The sequence below is a fragment of the Thermobia domestica genome, chromosome 15 (assembly GCF_964235325.1).
Source record: "Thermobia domestica chromosome 15, izTheDome1.hap1.1, whole genome shotgun sequence".
NCBI lineage: Eukaryota > Metazoa > Arthropoda > Insecta > Zygentoma > Lepismatidae > Thermobia > Thermobia domestica.
This window is the reverse complement of record NC_137468.1, coordinates 181,958,744-181,976,896: the sequence shown is the minus strand read 5'-3', so window position 1 is coordinate 181,976,896 and position 18,153 is coordinate 181,958,744. Positions and strand designations below refer to the sequence as shown.

Genomic DNA, 18,153 nt, shown 5'->3' with positions numbered 1-18,153 from the left:
TCACAGTGTATCAAACTTTGAAAATTACGCTTAAATTAATTTCCAGAATGTATTAAAATTTAAAAGCATTAATAGATTAAAAAATATACCATCAAAGAGTGTGTGTGTGAGAGAGAAAGAACAAAAATAAAAAAGGAATGGAAAATAACCAAGAAATTGGTTATCTAAATTTCCTATATTCTATTTGGTAATAGCTATTTAGAGAGAAACCAGTACTCTTCAGACTTCCCACATTTTATATTTATTTAAAGCTACTAAGTTACTCCAAAACAGAGACTGTAAAAAAAATAATAAGCTGTTCCGAAGTTGTTTATAGGGAAAATAATAATAATAATAATAATAATAATAATAATAATAATAATAATAATAATAATAATAATAATAATAATAATAATAATAATATACAATTGTAATAGAAAAAATGGAAACAACAAAATTCCAAAGACAAGAAATGAAACAAAAATACACAGCGCCTTGTCACTCACTCTCTTCATCTAACCCGCTGGCCGGCCGACATTATCGGTGGCGTGTGCATCCAATCATAAGAAAACATTGCCCCCGACAAAATCGGTGTCGGCGGTACCGCCGACAGTATCGGGGGCTTGGCCGACAGCATCTGCGTGTCGGAGGATCGGCCGATAATATCGGTGGCGTGTGCAAGCTACGATTTGAATACATTGAAGTCGATTTCACCGCCGACATTATCGGTGGTTCCTCCGATATTATCGTTGCCGTGTGCAAACGCACTAACACTGGTGTGTTGGTGTTTGGCACTCTTCTGTGCATGTGTCTCGTACAATACGCTAACACTATGCCAAAACTGATTAAAATGTGTACAAAAATGTTGAAAGAAAGTTATGCGTAAAAGAACTGTTTCTTTTTTTTAAAAAATCTGTTGTATTAAACTTTTGTACGTTGCAAAGAAGGGCGGCAAATACCTTTCGGCCTAGGGGCGGCAGAATAAATAAATAAATAAATGAAATTCGACCTCCTGTACACTGTCACTTTGTTAGTGTCATAGTGTAAAACTTAAAGAGGTATTACTTTATTCTCCATTTTATCTTTAAGAGTCTGCCTTACTAAAAATAATACAAAATTTACCTTTTTCCTCTTGCTTGTTTTTAATAAGTGAAAGGAGATAATGAAATGTAACTTACCACAATAATAGATAATATTATTTTACAACAGCAAATATAAACTTGAAGAATTTCAGTGTTGCCATCCGTATAAAACACAGTGTTGCTAGAATAACATTTCCCCCCAAAATCTAAGTTAAGGCAGGGACTAGAGGAACGAAATCAACTGCATTTGATTACGTATCCTGTTATCTTGGTATCCCATGAACTATTTTTTTAAAATAATGGTTGTATTTAGTTTCTGATAAACAAAATAGTTTTAACATACAGTTATTAAAATTAAATAATAATATTATTTAAAAAAATAGTTCACAGGATACCAAAACAACACGATAAGTAATCAAATGCAGTTTAGTTCGTTTCTATAGTCACTGCCTTAACTTAGATTTTGGCGGAAATGTTATTCTAGCAACACTGTATTTTATACGGATGGCAACACTGAAAATTCTTCAAGTTCATATTTTCTGTCCTAGAATACCATTACCCATGATTGTGATAAGTTGCATTTCATTATCTCCTTTCACTTATGTAAAACAAGCAAAAGAAAAGTGGTAGATTTTGTATTATTGTTAGTTTGTCACGCTCTTTACCTACAGCATCAACTTCTAGATTAAAAAAAAAAGCTTTGTTCTCTGAATTTTCTCAAAAACTACGCATGATATTATTTTGTTCAGCTTAATAAGACCTGTCAATTGATATCTATCTATCTATCTATCTATCTATCTATCTATCTATCTATATATATATATATATATATATATATATATATATATATATAATCTTTAGACAATTCACATTTTCATCAAACGGCAGAAGTTTAAAATAAAAGCGAGATCGTGTAAAAGCTAATCTTGGTGGTGTTTTAAAATTAACGTTTTTTTTTAAAAAAACAAAAGAAAGAAATGCTAACAACGCTTTTTTTTCAGCACGTTCAACATTACGCATCCGGAATGTCAATGTTCCTGCCAAAGGCATACCTCTGATAAGAACTCTATTCCGTGAAGGACATTTATTTATCAATGACTTCACTTAAATTAGTTCTCACCTACATTCCGTTATGCTTTGCAATATCGTTATACAGTTTTAACTTTGAAACAAAGTACAACTTGCATACCACATACCGTACTGTTAATATACAGACTGGTTACAAAATGGTACGATGCACATTAGGACAGAGAGGAGAGAGAAAAATGAAATATTTAGTTTTAGAATCTGGGCCGCGGTGGCTCAGTGGTAGAGCGTTCACCTCTGGTGTTTGGGGTCCCGGGTTCGATCCCAGCCCCCGCCAAGTGAACTTTGTGGTGGAGAAAGACCGTGTGCGTGGGTTTTCTCGGGGTTCTCCCGTTTCCTCCCACTTTCTTCATTCCACCATTTCATTCATTACTCATCATCACCGTCTCCTTTAGCCTAACCGGCATAACCGTGGGACGTAAAACTCAAAGATTTTATTTCATTTAGTTTTAGAATCGATGCTTATGGATCCCTGGAGGTTAAAGGAAAAATGAAATAAAATGAAATGAAATCTTTAGTTTTACGTCCCACGATTATGCTGGCTAAGCTAAAGAAGACGGTGATGGAGAGAAATGAGTGAAATGGTGGAATGATGAAAGCGGGAGAACCCCGAGAAAACCCACAAGCACGGTGTTTGTACACCCCAAATTCCACACGGGACATGGTGCGAGCTTGGATCGAATCAGGGACTCCAAGCACCGGAGGTGAACGCTTTAACACTGAGCCACCGCGCCCCTTGTAGACTAAAGGAGACGGATGACGAATAGAATACAATGATTATGAAAACAATTGGTGGAATGGCAATGTAGGAGAAAATGAAAGAATCCTAGGTATAGTATTGTCCACCAAACGAAACAGCACGAGAAATATGGTCTTCTTGTCTCGTCTCGTCTCGTCTCGTTAGGTTGATCACCTCCATGAACGAATTCCATTGTTAACTTTTGACCTTCTTCATTCTGGCCAATATTGTTGGTGATCCATCAAATAATTTCTGAAGTTTTGTGTTTTCCGGGCGTACAGACACATAGACAGACTTAAAAAAAATCAGAAAGGAACTTTTGGTAAATTAAAAAAAAATACTTCAAAAACTAAAACTCTACAAAAAAGCTTTTTAGAAAATAAAACTCTACAAAAGAACTCTTTAGAAACTAAAACTCTACAAAAAATCTCTTTAGGAACTAAAACTCTACAAAAAACTCTTTAGAAACTAAAACTCTACAAAAAACTCTTTAGGAAATAAAACTCTACAAAGAAAAACTCTTTAGAAACTAAAACTCTACAAAAGAACTCTTTAGAAACTAAAACTCTACAAAAAATCTCTTTAGGAACTAAAACTCTACAAAAGAAAACTCTTTAGAAACTAAAACTCTACAAAAAAATCTCTTTAGAAACTAAAACTCTACAAAAAAACTCTTTAGAAATTAAAACTCTACAAAAGAACTCTTTAGAAACTAAAACTCTACAAAAGATACTCTTTAGAAACTAAAACTCTACAAAAAACTCTTTAGAAACTAAAACTCTACAAAAGAACTATTTAGAAACTAAAACTCTACACAAAACTCTTTAGAAACTAAAACTCTACAAAAGAACTCTTTAGAAACTAGAACTCTACAAAAGAACTCTTTAGAAAGTAAAACCCTACAAAAATTTCTTGAGAAACTAAAACTCTACAAAAAAAAACTCGTTAGAAACTATAACTCTACAAAAAAAAAAACTCTTTAGAAACTAAAGCTCTACAAAAATCTTTTTAGAAACTAAAACTCTACAAAAAAAACTCTTTAGAAACTAAAACTCTACAAAAAAAAACTCTTTAGAAATTAAAACTCTACAAAAGAACTCTTTAGAAACTAAAACTCTACAAAAATCTCTTAACTTAAACTCTACAAACAATTTTTTTAGAAACTAAAACTCTACAAAAATTTCTTGAGAAACTAAAACTCTACAAAAAACTCTTTAGGAAATAAAACTCTACAAAGAAAAACTCTTTAGAAACTAAAACTCTACAAAAAATACTCTTTAGAAAGTAAAACTCTACAAAAATTTCTTGAGAAACTAAAACTCTACAAAAGAACTCTTTAGAAAGTAAAACTCTACAAAAGAACTCTTTAGAAAGTAAAACTCTACAAAAATTTCTTGAGAAACTAAAACTCTACAAAAATCTCTTTAGAAACTAAAACTCTGCCAAAAAAAAGCTCATTAGAAACTATAACTCTACAAAAAAACTCTTTAGAAACTAAAACTCTACAAAAAAGTCTTTAGAAATTAAAGGTCCACAAAAATTCCTCGCAAATTATTCTCTTCGATAACTAGTGAAATGTTAAGAGCAGGACGATACAAGCAAGTCCCGAGTGTGCACTTTGAATAGTAATAATTTCAGAGAGTAGTCAAGGACTGAATTCCCCTCCCAAAAGCAATGAAAACCCCCTCGGGACATTTCTCCAATGTAACATTCTCCGAAGATTACAAGCAGGAGCTCATTCACGGAGGGTTCACCGGGTTCGGACTTTTCCCCAAAAAGCTTTCTAACTCAACATACATTTGTACTCTTTCTTAATAAAAACTATAGTTGTTTAACAGGGAAATGATTGATATAGCATGAAAATTTGATCTTACACTTCATCTGTACACTTTTTCTTATAAAAACAATCTAGTTCTATCATATGTTTTCTGAAAATATAGGTGGAAGTATTTTACAATTACTTATATCTTTTAGGGTCCAGAATAATACAAGTTCAATAGACGTAGTGGCTTGTAATTGGACATCTCCCAACAAAAATTTCTAGATGCTTACATGGTTACAAGTAATGTATTTTTCCAGTACTACTTTCAACCAGGCCCGTAGCCAGCCCAAAAATGTATGGGGGGGAGGCGACTGAAGTTAGGGGGGCCCGATCCAACCATATTATAGTTCATCACCATATAACAGTTCATTTGCAAGCCTACCGTGAAACTTTTAGGGGGCTACCAAAAAATTCGGGGCCCCGGCCCCCCTAGACCCCCCTGGATACGGGCCTGCTTTCAACCTCCCGCTTTATTCAAAATCTACTCCCCTCGGGAGAAAGAATTGGAAATCACTTATTCATAGGACCTAGAGAGCAACGTTATCTCAGGTTTTTCTTGGAGAGGGGGGAAGACTCTTCACCGATATAAATATTTTCAGATTTTTTCATTAGCAGCTACATACAAGGGCGCCCATCAGGGGGGGGGGGGCAAGAAGGGGCGCTCGTACTCCCCTAGAGGAAATTGTACTTTAGAATATCGAAAATTCAATAGAATTTTTACATTAGTTACAGCAAAATTTGAAACTATTTTTGAAACGTCGCTTATACTTGCCTCCCCCGTTGGAAACCACAACATGGGTGCCCTTGGCTACATATACATATATATAACTAAACTATTCATTAAAATTTATATGTCAAACTTAGGAAGATATTGCCTCCTTCTCCCTTAAATGAAGCCCCTGGATCTGAGACATGCCAAGAACTTATCTGTGGTGATAGGTGAACACTATACGACTAAACCTCCCACAATCTTATACAAATTAGATTATAACATTTTCGAGATATCATACGTTAAACATTATTACAATCTTTGACACAAAAGATGTCACTGCTTATCTTGTAGTCCAATACATGCTAGTAGACACTATACCTCAACGACATTTCAAATTTGAGATAGGAAAAGAAGCTACTGAAATTTCCATATGCAAAAAATGTCATAAATAAGCGTTAGAAAGTACTTTTAGCTCACTCAGTTAAAGAAATTATCAATTCCTAAAGTTTAACATATATTCTTCTAAACTATTAGTTCCGTACTCCTTGATGTGACATGTAATAGAAAGGATTCGCAGATCTTTAGATTTGGCAAGGAAGAACATTTTGCAAGTCTTTGAATGAATATTAGTGATGGGTGTAGGGCGTGACGGAGGTTGAAGCTCCTCTCGAAAAGTAGTTGTACTTTCGTCACATTCAATTTACTTCTACTTTGTACTTGCAAGTGTGCGTATTCAAGAATAATTATGGGAGTCTTATACAATAGCTCAATCCATCTATCTGTCTGTCGGCAGGTATCGAAACAAACATAGCAAAAGGTAGCGATAAAAGTTTTTATGGCATGGAGGTCTTTTAGTGTCCCAAAACTTTATTTCGTTTCCGCTTTTACCGGTCTATTGAAGCCGGAAGTGGATGATTTAGCGCATTGTCGCATGTATAAGCCGCACTCTTCTCAATATAGACGAAAATAGTTGCAATCGACATTAGGTTCTCGTCTTCGCAAGAAATAAATCTATATTACACAATTAATTCTTTTTCATCAAGTTTATTTCACACTTTATTTTAATTTTGAGACCATTTTTTTAAGAAAGTGTGAAGTCGGCTCAATCATCTTAGTAATCAATATATATGTAGAACCATTTGAGCACTAATTAAGCACCAGCGCTCCCCTCGGGGCTAAGCGGATAGCATACGCGCCTTTGGCGTGTTGAACCCGAGTTTGATTCCCGGTAGGAGCTCAGGTGGATCAAATACCACGTTAAGTTATAGGTCCCCGTTTCATATAGCCTCGCAGCTCAAAGGGACGCTAAATCAAATCAAATCAAAACTAATTAAGCACTAAATCTTGACATAAAAAAATTAACATTTTAGTAATGTGATTGGAACAATTTCACGTGTCTGCTCCATACTCCGCGTTATTATTTTTAAAACTTACAGGACGAAACAAAGCAAAGACTTCCTGAAATTGTGAGAAAAGGGGAACAGTTTTAAAAATTTTATCTGTCTAATGACAGTCTTTTACGTTCATATCACACCTTTCCGTTATCACAATAAATGTCACAATACTTAAGTGGCTGAACGTGGGTCAAATGCTTCGATTCTATCCTTGAAGAAAGTATCACACCAAGTCCATTGGTCCAATGAAGACTCTTCTATCATTCATCCTGAGGGGCGTCCATTTCAAGAAGTGACATTCACTCTTTTCTTATCTCGTTACAAACATGCTTTTGAAGATAACAAACACCCACGGGGCAGGTCACTTACCTACCTGATAAAGCACAACGCAATCAACAAGTAAAGAAAGAAAGAAAGAAAAAAATGTGTCGAACAGCATTTGAATCGTAATCGAAAGAAAGAATTCTTGCCAATGGTATTCGGACTTATATGAACTTAAAAATCTGAAATAATAACCTAATATTAAAATGCACCGAAAAGTTGGAAAATGTGGACTATAAATATGTTTACATGTGCTTCTTAAGAAGCAGTTTATTCACTTTAGATCCAATTTGTGTAGTCTATTTACTGGATACAGAATGAATTTTCAAAGTACATTATTACGAGTTTTTTAAAAAGATTTTCAGGTGTCAAACTTCATGTATTGTCTGATTAAACTGTCATCTTCGATGCAAGCGGTCCCGGGATCGAATCTCGGTGAGGACACTTGGTGTGGAAAGTGTAGGCCCTAATAGCGTTTTAAGGCCAGCCAGAGTTCTGGCAATACGAAAGCTAGAGTGAATTTATGAATTCAGGTCAATCATTTGTAATCACCCAGTAGTAATGTCACTAAGGGTTTCCGTCCGTCGCACATTTTGTTTTGATCATTCGGTGCCACGCCATATATTGCACCCATTTTAGGTGTGGTTGGGGAACACCGAAAATTAGGGGCGCCGATTCCGGGAAAGCCGGGGAGTCCGCCCCTCCCCCAAAGCTCATGTGGACCTCCTATTGTATTTATGAATATACAATATTTGGCATAATTTGAACGCAATTTATCTTAAAATCCTCATATATATACCTTTTGCATCTGAATGCCCCCCTCCCCAAATTTACAGAGAAATCGGCGCCCTTGCCGAAAATGTTCCTAAAATTCTGGATACCCCCATCTAGTTCTGGACATGTGGCAATCTTCATCAATTCCGGTTTCAACATTGAGTCCCCACAGTGTGGAAGCAGTGTTTCTTTCAGACATTTTTTCGGGGGCACTGCCCCCCAGAGCTCTGAAAGTGCCACCCGGAGGAGATCAAAATAATACATCTATAATATAATAATAAATATAATGGTATTAGTAGTGTGCTGCCCGGAACACTAAGTGTGCCACCCGTAACATTTTTTTCTGAAAGAAGCACTATCTGGAAGTTTTCCGTTAATTACACACAGTGAAAATGAGACCCACTTGTTCTATAATTTAACATTTAAAATCTGCTATAAATGCTTCTAGATGGCATTTCGTACTTAGTATAAGCATGTTTTTAACAAATGTCACATAGCTATATAAAACTTTACTGATACAATGTACTGAAAGTAGATTAAATTTAGGCGCCTATTTTGGATAATCAATAAGGTATTTTCATTCTAAAACTTTTACTCAGATTATCAAATTATTTCTATATTTTGCAGTTGGAAATTAACAATAAATTAATTTTAAGATTCAATTAACAAATATCAAGCATGGGAATACGTAGCACAAGGCCATCATAGACCGCTTCAAGTTGTCCAGAATAGGCTGCAAGGGCAATAACAGGACACATGATGGACACAAGAATCGACCACATCCATGAAGACCTCAATCTACCGCTCCTCAGCGAAACCCGACGTAACCTTTCAGCAACCTTCTGGGCCCGAACACGACAGCAGGAAAACCCTGCAGATCTTCACAAGCCAGAGTCTGCGACAGCAGCAGATTCCAACACCAGAAACGCTGGACCACCAATGACAAACAACCACTCCAGATGGAAGGCAAGGGCTTTGGCCCGGTACTTCTGACCTACAAGCCACGACATAGCTCATTGCTCATTGCTATTTACAGACAACATTAATAATTAAATTCGGTGTTCTTTTTACTCACAAGGGAAGTATCAATGAGCTCATATCGAAACCTACTGTAATAGCCTATTTCACTCAGAGGAAGGAAGTCCCACAGAAAGACCACACACAAAAAAGCAGCTGCGTTTTTGAAGTGGAATTAACCAAAATGGCAGATTGAAATGTCGCGTATCCATGTCGACAATTGCAGAATACGTTCAGTATCACCCCTTGTAAACGGCCTGTTAATAATAAAAAGTCAATAACAACAATGTGGGTACATACTATACCTAAGGGGAAGTCGTACTGTAATGTGAACCTTGACGGCAGCCATGTTGAAATCCGCCATCTTGAATGCAGGTCAAGTTTTGTAAATAGGAATAGGACAATATGATACACGATTTTGGGCTAGAATTTAAGCAGAAAAACAATGCTAGCAATAGTTTTAAGATACGTGCATTTGGTAAGAAGTTACAGGCATATTTATTGTGTATGTTTCCATGTGCACAACTCCCAAATGAAACAGCTGTCCAACAATTTGTAAAATACAAAAATATAGGAAAAACCCTGTATATTTTCCCAATTTGCACCAAAAGTTGTTGAGCAAAACTACACACTTGTAGGAGTTACATTTCAATAGCGACAACTTATTTTTAGACGCGGTGGCTCAGTGGTAGAGCGTTCACCTCCGGTGCTTGGGGCCCCTGGTTCGATCCCAGCTCGCGCCGTGTGGTGGACAAACACTGTACTCGTGGGTTTTCTCGGGGTTCTCCCGTTTCCTCCCACTTTCTTCATTGCACCATTTCACTCATCTCTCATCATCACCGCCTCCTTTAGCCTAACGGCATAAGCGTGGGACGTAAAACTTAAAGATTACAATTCATTTTTTCAATTAATATTGAAATCCGAAAAGATAGCCGATTTCTACTATTTCTAATTTTAGTAGAGATAGAATATATTCTTAGGATGCTTAATTAATTGTAGAGAACCGCTTTTCGCTATCTGTTACGGCATTTATTGTATAGCTATGAACGTTATAATCGAAACTTGTTGATATCTGCCACTTCCTGTTTTTTAAAAAAAAGACAGAAAATGGCGTATATTCTTAGAATTTTAACTCGATTTACAAGAAAAAAGGGAGCACGGTGACTCATGGTAGAGTGCTTACCTCTGGTCCGTATGACCTTTGGTTCGATCCCCGGCCAGGTGGTAGACAATATCGTGTTCGTGTTTTTTCCTCAAGGTATTCACATTTCCTCCCACTTTTTCATTTCACCAATTGTTCCATTATCATTTACTTCTCTTTATGGTCGCTAGGAATGCGCACGAGACAAGATTTGTGGCTGTCTCGTCTCGAAAATGTGCTGTAAAAGTGATGTCTCGACTCGAAAAATGTATTTTCCTCTATTGGAAGAGACGTGCCTCGACTCGAATTTTGTCAAAAAAAAAAAGTCCTGTCTCGACTCGTCTCGTGCGCATCCCTAATCGTCGTCTCCCTTAGCCTAAAAATGGCATAATCGTGTGACGTTAAACTGACATGTTTCATTTCGTTTCTCATTTTCATTTTAAAGTAGTCTTACACAAAAATGTTACTGTTATCCACGAGACGAAGACGAGACGAGAGTGTTTTCGTCTCGTATCGACTCATAAAATTTTGTCAAATCCTGACAAAAAACAAAATTCTGTCTCGTCTCGACTCGATTCTGAGTCGCCTTGTTTTGCGAATTTATGTACAAAATTTATGCCCCGATTTTCTTCTTAATTTCGGTAGAAGTTAACAGAACACTTCCGCGTGACGAGAGATCACGAAGAGTGTGATATAACAACATTTAAATCATATTTATTATTGGAGTATATTGTGTAATGAGAGGGACACGCTGGTTCATTGGTAAGAGCGCTTAGCTCTGGTGTGTGAGGTGTCTGGTTCGATTCCCTGTCAAGTAATTTTGTGGTGGACAACATCGTGTCCGTGTATTTTCTCGGTGTACTACCGTTTCCTCCGACATTAGCATTCCGCCAATTCTTCCATCATCATTCACTTAATTTCGTCTCCCTTTGCCTAAACGCAAGGGCGCCGATTTCTCTGTAACTTTAAGGGGGGGGGCAATCAGATGTGGGTTTGTATATTCATAGAAAAATACATATAAAAATACAAATTCATAAAAATATATGGGGGCCCAGATGAGCTTTGAGAGGACCCGGGACCGGCGCCCTTGCCTAAATGGCATAATCATGGGATGTTAAACTTAAAAAATTGATTTATTGTGTAATGATTTGCATATCTTTAACACGTTGGCTACCAACGTCCCATATATGGGACAGAGCGGATTTTACGAGGGACCGATTCATAGACATAAACCGCCATTATAGAGCGGTCATAAGAAAATTACCTTACCCACAGACCATCTGCTAGAACGAGCCCGAGCGTCTCACATATGGGACGCTGGTTCTTGTTGAAAACCAATGCGTCCCAAATATATGTTTTGTGTCGGTAGCGAACGTGTTAAACGTTAATAAATGCTCTTCATTGTGTTCACGTAATCACTTCATTAACTCATAGTTTTTTTTTACTATGAATCATTAACACTAAAACAGTATTTGAAGTTTTTTTTTTTTTTTTAAGTTTAACATCCAATTTTTGCGCCATTGAACATTCCTCAGCAACTTTTTTTTTTTCTTTACCTAATTATCTTTCTGTTTTACTACATTTTACTCGTTTTTACAGGAACCAATTACGACCAGATACGTACACACAAACATCGAGGACAGTTAATACAGTATTAGATGGGCTCTCGCACCGGGAATCGAATCTGGGACAAAAAAGAGGCACATGCTACCCTTTAGACCAGCGGGGAGAACTATTACAGTTTGTAATCTAACATTTGAGTTAAGTAAGTGTTGTCCACTAGATACGAGAAACTTAGCGTGTCGAAAATTGTTATTTCTCGTATAATTTCGTCTCTAAAATTGCTGGCTCTTGTCTCGAAAAATTATTTTTCATCTCATCTCGAAAAATTGTTGTTTCGCGTCTCCCTTCATCTCGAAAATTGTTGTTTCTCATCTCATTTCGTCACAAAAATTTGTTTCTCGTCTCGAAAAATTGTTGTTTGTAGTCTCATTTCGTCTAGAAAATTGTTGTTTCTCGTCTCATCTCGTCTCGAATTGCACTTATGGCTCGATTCTCATCTCGTTTTCGAGACGAGACGAGAAATTTGTTAAGTTTCGTTGGAAACAACACCAGTAATTGATTTTAATAAATTAAGTGTTAAATGAATTTTTTTTTTATTTCTAGTGTCCCATTTTTTTTAGCGCCATATAATTACAATAAAAATGACTTGCAGAAATAACAAATATACTTGAAGTAGAAAAACGAGTTACAACTTTTACTGTTACTAGCTGCACCTGTTCTATTTACACAGCGCACAGTTCTATCTAATATGAGCGTGAATCTCCTTCCCCCTTTTCACTATATTTGTGCAAGTTCCTTTACAGACACATGTAAAAAAACAGACTCTCAAAAGGAGTGAATTGAATTGAATTGAATTTCAGTTTAGCGTCCCTTTCAGCAGCGAGGCTATGTGAGACGTGGACCTACTGATTAACGTGGAATCCGAACCACATGAGCTCCCGCCGGGAATCGAACCCGGGTCTCCCGCGCCAAGGGCGCGTACGCTAACCGCTTAGCCACGGAGGAGCTCTCAAAGGGAGTGAATTGCTATAGACAAACATATAGATGTAGTCTTTTAATTTATAGAATGTTTGGGGGGGAATTTGTGGGGAACTTGGATAAGTGATAGATGATACCAAATGCAAATATTTTTTCCTTATAATTCCATATCCTTATTGTGGGTCCACAGGCCTTCGAAGTTGCCAGCTTGCAATAGCTTTTGCCATTCAGATTAAAGCAAAACGCCTGACATGTCCGGCAACCCGCTATACGTAGCTCCTCTACGGGTTGCCTTTCACAAGGGTATTAACCTAATTCGAATATTAAATCAATACGGTCAAATCGAAGCCTAAAAAGTGGAATAGATAAATAAAGACAAGTTTTTGTTTTGAAGATTTGAATGATAAATGGCAAATCAACACAAAATTTGGAATCGATCAGCGAAAACGGCACGTTTCTAGTACTTGTGGTTTTTGAGAACTCATTGTCCAAAGGATGGGCCACAAACATCTAAACTTTTCTAGGATTGTAATATATAGATAATTTTTGTTCGGAATACTTTAAAACATCAAAGAATTCGTTAACAGAATAGCCAAGCTTGTCCTAATTGTATATTTTTAAGTGTTAATTTCCTATAATTAATCTAACCTCTACTCTTCAAAAAATCAGACAAAGCATGGAACAGAGCACGCCCCCCCCCCCAAAAAAAAGGAAAAAAAAAAACAGGTTATTAATTCCAGGAGAAGGAATTTTCCACTTAATATTTTTTGGAATAATATTCTTCCACTTATTGATTTTGGTGGGGTGTATGTGAATAAAATCTCATTGTTGTAAGAAGTTTGCAAATTGAATACAGTAACTCGTAAGTAATAACGTATATTTCACATGTAAGTAATGGATGAATTCGTGCATAGCGGTATTCCTAATGTTATACAGTTTAATAATTATATTTATCTATTTAAATAAATAAATAATTAAATACAACTGAAAGTGACTCTGTTTATGACTTAATAAATCTTGAACCACACGACCAATCTCGATCAGATTTTCAACATACAATGAGGTTCGGCCCTGGGATGTTTTTTTTTTTTTTTTTATCACTTCAATTTGACGGTGCAACTTGGGGGAGGGGGAGGAGGATATTTAAAAATGATCGAAAATGACCGATATTAGTGTCGAATCCATAGTTTTTGGGGTCGCTGGGATGAACATGACATTTCCGATGCCGTTTAAATCCAAATTCAGCTCCTCAACTTGGGGAATGGGGAGGAGGGAGATAATTATATAAATATGATCGAAAATGACTGATATCAGAGAGCGCTTTTGTAATGGTAAAAAAAAGAAAAGCGTTACGTTTTATTTTGTAAAGGAAAACTTTTGAAACATTGGAGATAGTTTCAGTTGCACTTTTTCTGTTATAAATATCAGCGTTCATCCTAGCCTTAATATCTATCGGGAGAGAGTTAACTTGAAAACTTCTGCAGAACCCATGAACAATTGTAAACTCATTATTTATTTATTGGTTCTCAAAGTGGGGTACGCAGAACCCCTGGGGGGTCCGTGGGTCCTAGCCAAGGGGGTCCGCGAAGCGAAGCCAAAAAATTGAAATATGTTGTAATAAAATGGAACTCACAGCTGTTATGCAGCAATATTTTTTTTTTTTCAGTTACTAAAACGAACGCAATTAGAAATGATACCTACGTTTGTAAATTTAAATGTTTTCCTACTTTACTAAATTTCTACCCTATGAGTATCAATACAACATTTGATGCCTTTCCCTACCAGTTACTTATGTGAACAGACCTTCTCTGCTCTTTGCAGTATCAAAGTCTTAAAGTGAAATCTTAATGTGGAATCGGACCTAAGATTAATGGTGACAAAACATATTCCGGATTTCAGTGCTATTATGCTAAAACAGAAAGAATTTCTTTTCTCATATTAGTGACTCCACATTTGAGTTCATTGTTTATCAAGTGAATTTCCTTTTTTTAAAAAAAAAAATGATTTTCAGTCTTGAAAGTTACTGTATTTTCAATTGAAATTTCGTTCACTACAAAACAATCACGTATCTTTAGAATAAATTACTTATTGCAATATTTTTCTTGATCTTTTTTCTTGTCAGTGGTAATTATAATCCGTATAGTTTTTAATACCATGTGAAATTTCAGATAACATTGCAATTCGTGGATCACTTTCCGAATGAACAGGGGGTTCGCGGATCATTTTCCGAATGCACAGGGGGTCCGCATTATCGGAAAGTTTGAGAACCACTGATCCATAAGAGTTTGCGTTCTTACTGCCTCCAGTCCCCCAAATTTAACCTTCTAGATCCACCAGTGGGCTTAAGGCCGTATATGCCGGTAATGCCCAGAATTATGTATAGACAAAATAAAAATTGTGTACTTACCGAAATACCGAAAGAAGTGATGAGTTTTGCTTCCGCCTACAGTTGGTTTCACGCCTGTATCAACCAATTTATGCTAAAGAACACTTTTTAACACATACATCACACGAATTTTGAGCGTGTTAATTGTATTTTTATAACACGATAAAATAAAAGGTCACTTAAAATTTATTATGAAGACGTCAGAATTTAATCAAAAATGTTAAAAGAAAGGGGGCGGGGAATCACTATGGCGTGACTCGTATATTCTTTTGACCTTTCTGGGTGACAAGGTAGGTCACCCTATGTTTATTTAAGAATGTGTTAGTTCCTTCGAGAGGGGGGTGTGGTGTGTATACATACACACACACACAGTTGGCTCGTACCACTTTCAACTACACACAACTTCTCTCTTCGTACACGTTTCACGGAGGCCGGTTAGCAGACAAAACGAACACACAAATACACTAATATTTGAAGACACACAGATTGAACTATGGACACTTAAAACATCAGCACGTAACTAATAATTTTTCTTTTTAGAAAAATTAATCAACGATTTAAACAATATTTGCGAGTAATTCCGTAAAACAATATGTTGATGTAGGTGGGATTAAGTTGGCAGCCTTCGACGGGAGCTGTCTGCTGCGCGACGAAGTGTTGCCAACTACGTGAAGAGAAAAACTTTAATAAATATATTACATCAAATGGAGCTATACTACCTGTATTGTCAATTTCTTTTTTAATCAAAAGATACATTATAGTCTATCTTAACCAAAAAAATTCTTGTACGCCTTATATCTGGAGAATTACATATGGTGTAGCCAAGCCCAAACTATCACTTAATTCAGTATGATATGGTTATTCCGTAAGAAATACGAAAACTTGATTTAGAGGCTATTCAAAGATTTTATGGCCCCTGATTCAAAAATGCATGAAAAGATCCATTATATTTTAATAAAAAAATTTCTTGTAGACTTTATATACGAAGAACTACATATAGTGTAGGCAAACTAAGACTATCACTTAACTCACAAAGAACGGACATGAACCTGTCATCCGGACATAAGAATCAAACCTAGTCCATTCAATAAACATAACAAAGATATGTACATGCACAAAAAATTAGGTGCCATGGACAAAGGAGTAAGTCCCTGGAGCCCATTAACCCTGTTAGTATATAAAAGAATCGTAGAGTCGCAGTGAAATAGCTATTGCATCAACACTGTTCATTGGAAAGTCATGATTTATAGTTCATTCTCTTGAGCATAAAACAAGTTTTTCAGAGGTGCTATGTATTGGGACTCAACGTACTTGAACAGAGAAAGTTGGGAGAATGTCAGGAAAATTTCCTCCAGAAATCCCTTCCTTCAACTTTGGACCCCTCTGGATTGGTCCCGGGTAAAACCACACAATCCAAATGTATCTCATATAATAGTATTAGGGGTAAAGAAATGTGTATACTACATTTTGTATTGATAGACGGAATAGATATGAGGGAAAAGCTTGTATAGCAATACACACTTTCCCCTCATACCTATTCTCTCTATCAATACAAAACTTGGTGCACACATTGCTATTTCACTGCGAGTCTACGATTTTCTTTATACTAACAGGTAGAATGGGCTCCAGACTTACTCCTTTGTCCATGGTACTTAACTTTTTGTGCATGAACATATTTTTGTTATGTTTATCGAATGGACTAGGTTTGATTTTTATGTCCGGATGACAGGTTTACGGCCATTCCTTATCAGTATGATGTGTTTATTCCGTAGAAAATAGAAAAAACTCAATTTAGGGGCCGTTCAAAAATTTTCTGTCTCCTGATCCAAAAACTAATTCTTGGCGAAGATCACAATTTTTTATTCACTTTTTTGGAATCGTTCCTAAAATTCTTCTTTTTTCTTTTCCTTCATGTCGTTTCCCAAACTTTATATATATATATATATATATATATATATATATATATATATATATATATATATATATATATATATATATATATATATATATATATATATATAAATCATTACAAAGACATGCGACCTTCAAACCTCATCCGATCTTGACGAAACTAGGAAGGAGCACGGTAGCTCAGTGGTAGTGTTTTTACCTTTAATGCGCAGAGTCCCTGACTCGATCGCCGGCCAAGGAAGTTTGTGGTGGACAACATTGTGTCCGTGAGTTTTGTCCGGGGACTCCCATTTCCTCTCACATTCTCGATCCGTGTCCGTGACTTTGTCCGGGTACTCCCATTTCCTTTCACATTCTCGATCCGTGTCCGTGAGCTTTGTCCGGGTATTCCCATCTCCTCTCACATTCTCGATCCGTGCCCGTGAGTTTTGTCCGGGTACACCCATTTTCTCTCACATTCTTGATCTGTGTTTGTGTGTTTTGTCCGGGTACTCCCATTTTCTCTCATTCTCGATCCGTGTCTGTGAGTTTTGTCCGGGTACTCCCATTTTCTCTCACATTCTCGATTCACCAAATCTTCCATTCTCATTTACTTGCCTTAATCCTCCGTCTCTCTTAGCCTAGTGAACATAAACGTGGGACTTTAAACGAAAAGATTTTGATCAAACTGGGCATGGAAATACTAGATCTTGACGTACGTAGGCATATAAAGTATATTTCCTGAACGTATCTTTGGTTTACATGGTTTCTCTTGCCCTTCAATCGTTTTCCTTCCTGTACACTCTATCACACTTTCCATTGTACAGTTCTTTCTTTTTCAATTTCTCAACTACTTTCTATTCCTCTCATTTTTCTAATATATTGCATCCCACTAGCTTTCGAATCCGAAAAAAACATTATAATTTCCGAACAAATGTACATAGGAAAATGAAATTCACAATACACGTACCTTATTTCATGCAGAATACATGACCGTCACAGCAGGTGCTGAAAGTGTCCTCCCTGGACGTCAAGACATGTTTGTACACAGCGTTCCATATTGTGAAAAGTCCGATGTAGAGTCTCTGGTGTGATCTCATGAATCGCATTCTCAATGTTGTTTCGCAACTCTTGCAGTGATCGTAGTTGTTTGTTTAGACACAAACTTTAAGAAAATCCCATAAGAAGAAATCAGGTGGTGGCAAATCCGGGGATCTTGGCGGCCACAATCCTTTGGAGATTATCCTGTCACCAAAAAAGGACTCAATT

The 18,153-nt window shown here is 36.4% G+C and overlaps 1 long non-coding RNA gene across 1 annotated transcript in view; it reads right to left on the bottom strand.

Annotated features, from left to right (window-relative positions):
• Positions 1-15,628, bottom strand: part of LOC145671969 (uncharacterized) — a 209,013-nt gene extending 193,385 nt beyond the window's left edge. The window contains exon 1 of the long non-coding RNA XR_014128605.1: positions 15,016-15,628. This is a non-coding gene — a long non-coding RNA (uncharacterized LOC145671969). The remainder of the gene's footprint in view (positions 1-15,015) is intronic.
• Between the last annotated feature and the right edge of the window lie 2,525 nt (positions 15,629-18,153).